The sequence below is a fragment of the Austrofundulus limnaeus genome, unplaced genomic scaffold (assembly GCF_001266775.1).
Source record: "Austrofundulus limnaeus strain Quisiro unplaced genomic scaffold, Austrofundulus_limnaeus-1.0 Scaffold137, whole genome shotgun sequence".
Classification (NCBI taxonomy): domain Eukaryota; kingdom Metazoa; phylum Chordata; class Actinopteri; order Cyprinodontiformes; family Rivulidae; genus Austrofundulus; species Austrofundulus limnaeus.
In genome coordinates, this window is record NW_013952539.1 from 726,972 (window position 1) to 734,714 (window position 7,743).

Consider the following 7,743-nt stretch of genomic DNA (forward strand, 5'->3'; position numbering starts at 1 on the left):
GCTTTCTCCAGCTTGGAGTCTGGCTGCTGTTTGAGGAACTCTGGACCCAGGAGAGACTTGAGCTGCTCGATGCTGCTGTTGATCCTCTCTCTGCGTAGCTTCTCCACCAGAGGCTTCCTGAGCTGCAGAAAACAACAGAACCATTAAAACTCTTGTTCTGCATCGTGGCTCCATCATCAAATARAAAAACTCCCCTAAATTATGAAGATTTTTGCAGAAACGTCATATTTACCTTGTGGTTCAGAGCCAGGTGATCGTGAGAGTTTGTCCACGCTGCAGTGATTGTAGGAGCCATGTTTTGGTCTGTGTGCTGTAGAGGTCTCTGAAGAGAGAATCTGATGCCTGCGGCCGTCTTCCCTCCTATTTATAGTCGCACATCCTCGTGTCAGTGTGTGAGTCCTGCTCCGGTTGAGGTTTCCCACAGTCTGAACCAATCGGAGAGCTCTGTGAGACAATGGGGCATGTGGAGCAGCAACATGCTGCCGTTAATGCCTGGAGGATAATGGTTAGATTTCAGAGGAGCAGGTGGAAGCGACTCAAAGAGCTCTGTGTCGATGTGGGAAAGTGGTGACCCTGAAAGCTGATCTGCTGTTTAGGGCTGAGATCAGATTCTCTGAATTAGGAAGCGTTTATTATCCCAGCACACGTTTCATGTGGAAAACATCTTCTTATGTCTGAATCACTTGGGCTGAACATGGCATGGATTATTTTGTTGTTGGTTTTTATGTTTTGCTTTTGCTTAATAAATATAAATGAACAGAATTAGGATTGATTGTGTACATGTTAAAAAATATAATAAATATAATAACTACAGAGAAATTGCATTTCCTGCAAAATAAATGCTTATTGCTGAAAACTTCAGCTGAAAGCTGCYGAAGTCTTTTGTAGGAAAATGTTAAAGCCAGCTCCGTTAGAAAATTTGAAAGAAGCACAAAATAATAAGAATAATAGTTGAAATAGCAGACAAAAAGCTAAAAATAGCATAAAAACAAGCTTAAACATGACAGACACTAGTTGAAATTTTCACCCAGATAAAAAGATGTAAAAATGTCAAATTAGTAGGAAAAACTATGTTGTTAAATAGCTAAAACAGCCTAAATGTGCTGTAAAACAGCTAAAATGTGGCTATAAAATCTTGAATTAGCATAAAGAGCACAAGTCTGCTGAACTTCGCAGAAAAATGCTGAAATAGCCACCAAAATGTGCATCTTGCCTAAAAAGCTAACTTTAGCTAATAAAAGCTAAATATTAGCAAAATTGCTTCAAATAGCTGAAAAAAGCAGAATTTTACTTTAAGAAGCAGAAAAAGCTCAAATTAGCAGAACGATGGACAAAAAAGTAGAAAATATCAGAATAATATCAGATAGAAGCAGACTTATAGCTGAAATAGCAGGAAAAAAAAGCTAAAATTAGCAAAAACCGTAGCTAAAATTAACACAAGGAAGTTAAAAAGAGCTGAACCAGAACAAAAAGTGTAAGTTGCTGTAAAGATTTAGAAACATTTTGAAGGATTTTAAGGATGTTGAAAACAGCTCCTATCATCTTGAATAGGAAAAATGTGGCCGAAAAAGTAGCTGAAATAGTCACATCCTGAATGTTCTGAAGGAGCTGAACGTTTTGATGTATGAATTGTTAAAATAGAACAAAAATTACGGAAAGACAGATGTGCCAAAAAATGTACGGAAGAAAAAAAATTATCTCAAGGTTGTGAATTTTTGTGAAGAAATTATAAAGTAAAACTGCTAATTTCCCAGAAAGAACTCCTGGAAACAAACATGTTGTTGAGTCTTGGCACGTGTCCACGCTGTCAGCATGTACAGCAGCATAATTACTATCCTTGACACGTGCCTTGTTGTCGCTGTGAGTCCCGTGATGATCTGACTTTCCCACACTGCGATCAGTGAAGCAGGACGTCTGCGACAGGTGCTAGCTCAGGAAACAAACCATTACATCACCAACCATCTGGCGGGAAAACATCCCACTGGCTGCCTTTGAGACTCAAAAGGTTTTAGTGACTGAAACTTGTCCTAAAGGAAAAGCAAATGTCATAAAATAAATAAAATTACAATAAAATTGTAATAAAATCCAAAGAAATGACACCTCAGAAAGTTTATTTCTTGTGAAAATAGTCATTTCTTACAATGCGCTAAACAAAGAAGTGAAAACATTAAAAACAAGTTTAGTTTTTTATGAGTTAAAACAAGTGAAATTTTTTTTGAAGACAATTTGTTTTCTGARTTAAAACAAGTGAAAGTTTTGAAGACAAGTTGCGTTTTCAGAGACGGGCTCCTGTTTAATCTCCGTCCCCTCGGGGCAAAGGTCTGGATCTATTTATTATCCCTCAGCGGCTGTGAGTGAGTCTTTTCTGGTTTCCCACACTTCGTCCTTTCACCGGGGAACAATAGAAGTGTGCCTCATTATGCAAAACAGAACGCAATCATGACCTCTGAAAGGAGGGTTATGGTTAAACTGAGTTTTTCACTTTCAAACATCTGAAAAACAATGATAAAAAGAGCTCATATACTCATTTTTTGTTTTAATAWATCTGAATTTATCCTAGTTTCTAAAAGAACATTATGTGTCTGTGTTGCTTTTTGACACAGAGCAGATATTTGAAGATAAAACAATTATGTTGTTTTGTTTTTATTGTCTCAAATTGTTTTATTTTGCTATATTTTGCTTTTGTTTTTGTTGGTTAGCTTGGACTGTTGATGCTGAATCTGATTAATTAACATTATAACATGGGCCTAAATCCAAATAATGAATTGTTTTTTAAAAATATTTGTGTTTCTTTTGTATTTTACCGCTGAAAAAAAGTTTAATTTCATGTTTTTAAAGGAAAACTTCTTTTTTCCACATTYTTTTCTTAATAGATTTTAACTATAACAACAAATATTTCAAAATAAAGCAGTGCAGAGTTTTAAAGCACCAAAATAATGGGTGCAAAAATCTAAAATCACATACTAAAATGCATTATTCAGACTTTTCTGTGTTTTTTTAAGATGATGAAAATAAAACCAAACTGAAACCTGACAGATCACCTCAGTTCTGTCCATCTTCTCTGTTTAGCTGCGTCTCTTCAGGTCAAAGGTCGGATCTTTTGTCCCTCTGCGGCTCTGAGAGTGACTTCCCTCCCATTTCCCACACTCTGTCCTTTCACTGGAGGAACAATAGAAGTGTGCCACATTATTCATCACACCAGTGTGTCATATACACACACACACACACACGTGCATGCACACACATAAACACACACTTTAACATGAATGAATAAATATAATTCATGGTGGTTAAATGTTGCTTTTTAATAAATCAGAAGTCTGATTGAAAAATACAGACACCATCCTTGCTGATGCAACTGCTTTAAGTTTTTTATACATAAAATCATAAAAAAGAGGATCATTACAATAGAACTGTATGACACCCCTATGTAGAACCTCATTTGGTCAGACTACTTTTACATATAAAAGCACAACATTATGGAACTTATTGCCTCTGCAAATGAAAGCTACGTTTGAATTAAAAAAATTCATCCACATGACTAAACCTTGGCTAAAGGAAAACCAAAGATGTGATCCTTTTAGTATTTATATTTAATGATGCGAACCGCCTGTGTAGGAATGTATGTGTTGGTGAGTTAGWGTTGCAGTGATCATTTTTACCGTGGGTTGGCTAATGTGGGAGGATGGAGAGGTACCTGAGGATGTGTATGGTCTATTTTAGAGGTTCTAATGTTATTCAAACTGTTTGTTTTAGAATTCTAACTTTTATGTATTTTAATGTTTTGTATGATTTTATTGTTAATTTTTATTGCATGAATTTATAAGCTGTATTGGTTGATTTTATGAATTTCTTGGCAGATATGCTTATGTATTTTTAGTGTAGATGCATAAACTGTATGTACTTTATTTGTGTAGAAATGCTCAACCAGGGACTGGAGTTGCAAATTAGCTGTAGCTACTGTATATAGTCTTTGTGCAACGCATTAGTTACAGACTTGATCTGTTCTATATTTTTGTATGCATTGTCCCTGTTAAAGAAAGAAAGAAAGAAAATAAACATCCATCCATCCTGCATCTTGTCCCYGCCTCACAGCCACACTTCATTTAAGGCTCAGTTTATAGCAGCAGCTCTCTATCCTCAGGGGTCACTATATCCTGCATGTTTCTGCTTCAATATATTTGAATGAATGTGTGACTAACAGGCTTGTGCAAAACTTGAATAAGTAATGAAATTATTGATTCAGGTGTGTGTTAAACATGCAGGTTTGACACCCTCAAGGACCATTAATTTAGAGTTAGTGAGTGAGTTGGTTTTTAATCTTTGGGACGATACAGGAGTTTTGTTGGCAACCTATTTCATTAACAATGATGCAAAATGAAAAACAATATTTTCAGCTGGTAGTTTTAGTTTAATATAAAGGCACATAAGGAAAAAAACATATTAAGGCATCAGGGTGCTGATACATCACAACARCTTATACATTTCAACAAGACACAGTGTACTCACATTAACAGAACATCTTTTTAAAAGAGACTCATTTAAAGCATATACAGACACTTCATTGCTCTTTAACAATGATTTAAAATAGAGCAAATGTTTAATATAAACAAGAAAAATTAAAACAGATCTTAGAACAGATCACATTACAGCAATGGCTTCAAATGAATCATTACATGTAAATTTATCACTAAAAACAGTGACATGAAATATAATTTCCTATCATAAAAAATAATATGCATCAACATGATTATTATCAAGAACATGTGGAACATAATGTTTGCAGCATTTTTTAAATGAACTGCAAATATTGCAGAAGCAATCAGATTCTGTTCCTGCAACACGCAGGATAAAAGGTTTTTCTTAAGAAAAGACTTGTCATTTCCATAGGAAATATATTGTAAAAACAAAAAAATTATACCTGTACAGAATAACAAGTTCCTGTAATTCACTTCATCATAACCTGACCAACATGGTCTCATCAGTTTGGTTTCCTTCCAGTCCTTCAGTTCCTACCACGGCCTCCAGAGGGCGCTGCAGACCGGACTCTGCTCTTTCCTGATGCTGCTCTGGCCTGTGGAGCTCAGAGGAGAGGAGGCTGTTTAGTCGGAGCTCCAAGGAGCAGCTGGGAGGGTGGGAGGTGACCCTGGTGGCAGGGCTTCACTCAGCAACACACCCATCAATCAAGCATCTGTGTGGTGGGACATTTATGATGTAATCAATCTGAAACTGTTTTGTGACTGCGTGCTCTTAAAAAGCCAAAAACCTCGTCGGTAATTAGCCTGGGGTCCAGATCAAGGGGTTCAGTTTTTCAGCAGGTGCCTCACTGTGACCAATGAGGTGATCTGTGATGAGCCACAGAGCTGTGACAGTGTTTCACTTACMCTGAGACTAAATAAAGAGAAGTTTTAAAGCTCTTGTAATGCAGAATCAAATAAACACAAGTTCAAATTTTCAATATAAATAAAATAACGGACTAAATATTAAATAATGGACCATAATTTCATTTGCATTGATTAGTTTTAATGTTGAATGATTTATTTTTGATGTTTCTTTTCACTATTTGCACCTCAGATCAAAGGAACTGTGAAATTTTACACAACTAGATGCAGATTGTGATTTTTTTAGGAATCTTAAACTTGAACATTCTACAATAAAATCAGACTAATCTGATGAGTTTATCATAGAAGTTAAGCAAAATAATTGTATTTCAACTGCATGATATTTACCAATTCAGTCCSTGCTTTAACATAAACTGTTAATTTTTAGAAAAAATATATGAAAATGATGAAGAATTTGATGTTTAAATGTAGTGAAAGTGATGAAACTACAACAACAACTGTATGTTTACTTCACGTTAACGTTGTGAGGATCTGAGGAAGAGAACCAAACGTTTCATCTGGTAGTGTTTGTTTATTCAAAAAGGCACAGTGAGCTACAGAAACCATTAAAGCTTCATGGTGATACATCAACAAACTGTAAACTTGTACAAAACACTTTGTGCTCAGAAAACACAAGAAAACAGCTCTTTATAAAAGAGAAACTCCTTTAATGGAGCAAAACTGCAGATTTAATGAAAAAAAAAAGAAAAAACCCTGATCTTAAAATAGATCAAATCATTATCAGAAAAAGGACTTTTATAAAAAAAAAAATCACATTATCACAATTAAACTGTGACAAGACTGATCTTAGAACTGATCGTAAAATGAGGTAGATTTGAAGAGATGGTTATAAAACTGATTGTATTACATTCATATGTCAGTAATTCTGTTTAACTGTCAGTGAAGTAAAGTAGAATCATACATACATTATACATAATATAAACTTTTAATATAAAGTATTAATGTTTGGATCTTATAAAGGATCATTTTAACTAAAGATTAAACAGAGACAGAGGCCAATATGGTCAATAAAAGTACAAATGATATTATTAAAACAACTATTACTAGTTTTAAGAATAAATATCTCTGTATAGTTTTCAATACATGAACTATAGTTAAAGTAAAATAATAACTGCTGGTGCAATAAGCTCACGCAACATGCATGAAAGAAATAGTTGCTGCCATTTCTGCAAGAAATGGAAAATGGAGGCTACAGATAAATTATGATCATAAAAACTTCTGCTCCAACAGAAAAACATTTTCTTAACATTATTAAGAATTCAGTCCAGAAATCCCTGACCAACATGGTCTCATCAGTTTGGTTTCCTTCCAGTCCTTCAGTTCCTACCACGGCCTCCAGAGGGCGCTGCAGACCGGACTCTGCTCTTTCCTGATGCTGCTCTGGCCTGTGGAGCTCAGAGGACAGAAGTCAGCCTCTCTCAGCTTCTTCTCAGACTNATTAACTTGTTTTAAAGTCTGATGCTAGTTTCATCTACAATCTCTCATAGATGATAACTGAACTGTCATGGATCAATATTTACCTTGTGGTTCAGAGTCAGAAGCCCCTGAGTGTGGATTTCTGTGACTTTCGGAGTCATGTTTGGATCTGCGTCACATAGAGGTCTCTGTAGACAGAATCTGATCCTTGCTGGGGACTTCCCTCCTATTTATACTTGTAGATCTCCATTTGAATGTGTGGGTCTTGTTCTGGATGGAGTTTCTCACAGTCTTCTTGACCAATCAGATCACAACACAGAGAATGGGAGTCTGGCCTGCCACATGCTCACTGCTCATATTAGCAGGGATAATAGTTTGGTCTCAGGGGAACATGTGGTGGAGGTCGGGGGTGGKGGGGTGTTGAGGACACTTGTAGAGCTCTGTATGGACCTGGGAAGTTTGGGAAGTCATGTCTGGACATGTTCACTGCATAGCTCCATAAATACATTTATTTTTCTGTGTTTATTTGAAGAAAAGTGTCAGGATGGAGGTTTTCATTCAGAATTCTGTGGTTGCAGTTTGTCTTTTATTCTTGGTACACGGGTTCCACAGTTTGGTTCCACAGTTTAGTTCCACGGTATGTCTGGTTCCACAGTTTGGTTCCACAGTATGTTTGGTTCCAGAGAATGTTTGGTTCCAGAGTATGTCTGGTTCCACAAATGTCTGGCTCCAAAGTTTGGTTCCTCAGTATATCTGGTTTCACAGTTTGGTTCCTCAGTATGTTTGGTTCCACAGCATGTTTGGTTCCACAGTATGTCTGGTTCCACAGTATCTTTGGTTCCACAGTATGTCTGGTTCCACAGTATCTTTGGTTCCACAGTATGTCTGGTTCCACAGTATCTTTGGTTCCACAGTATGTCTGGTT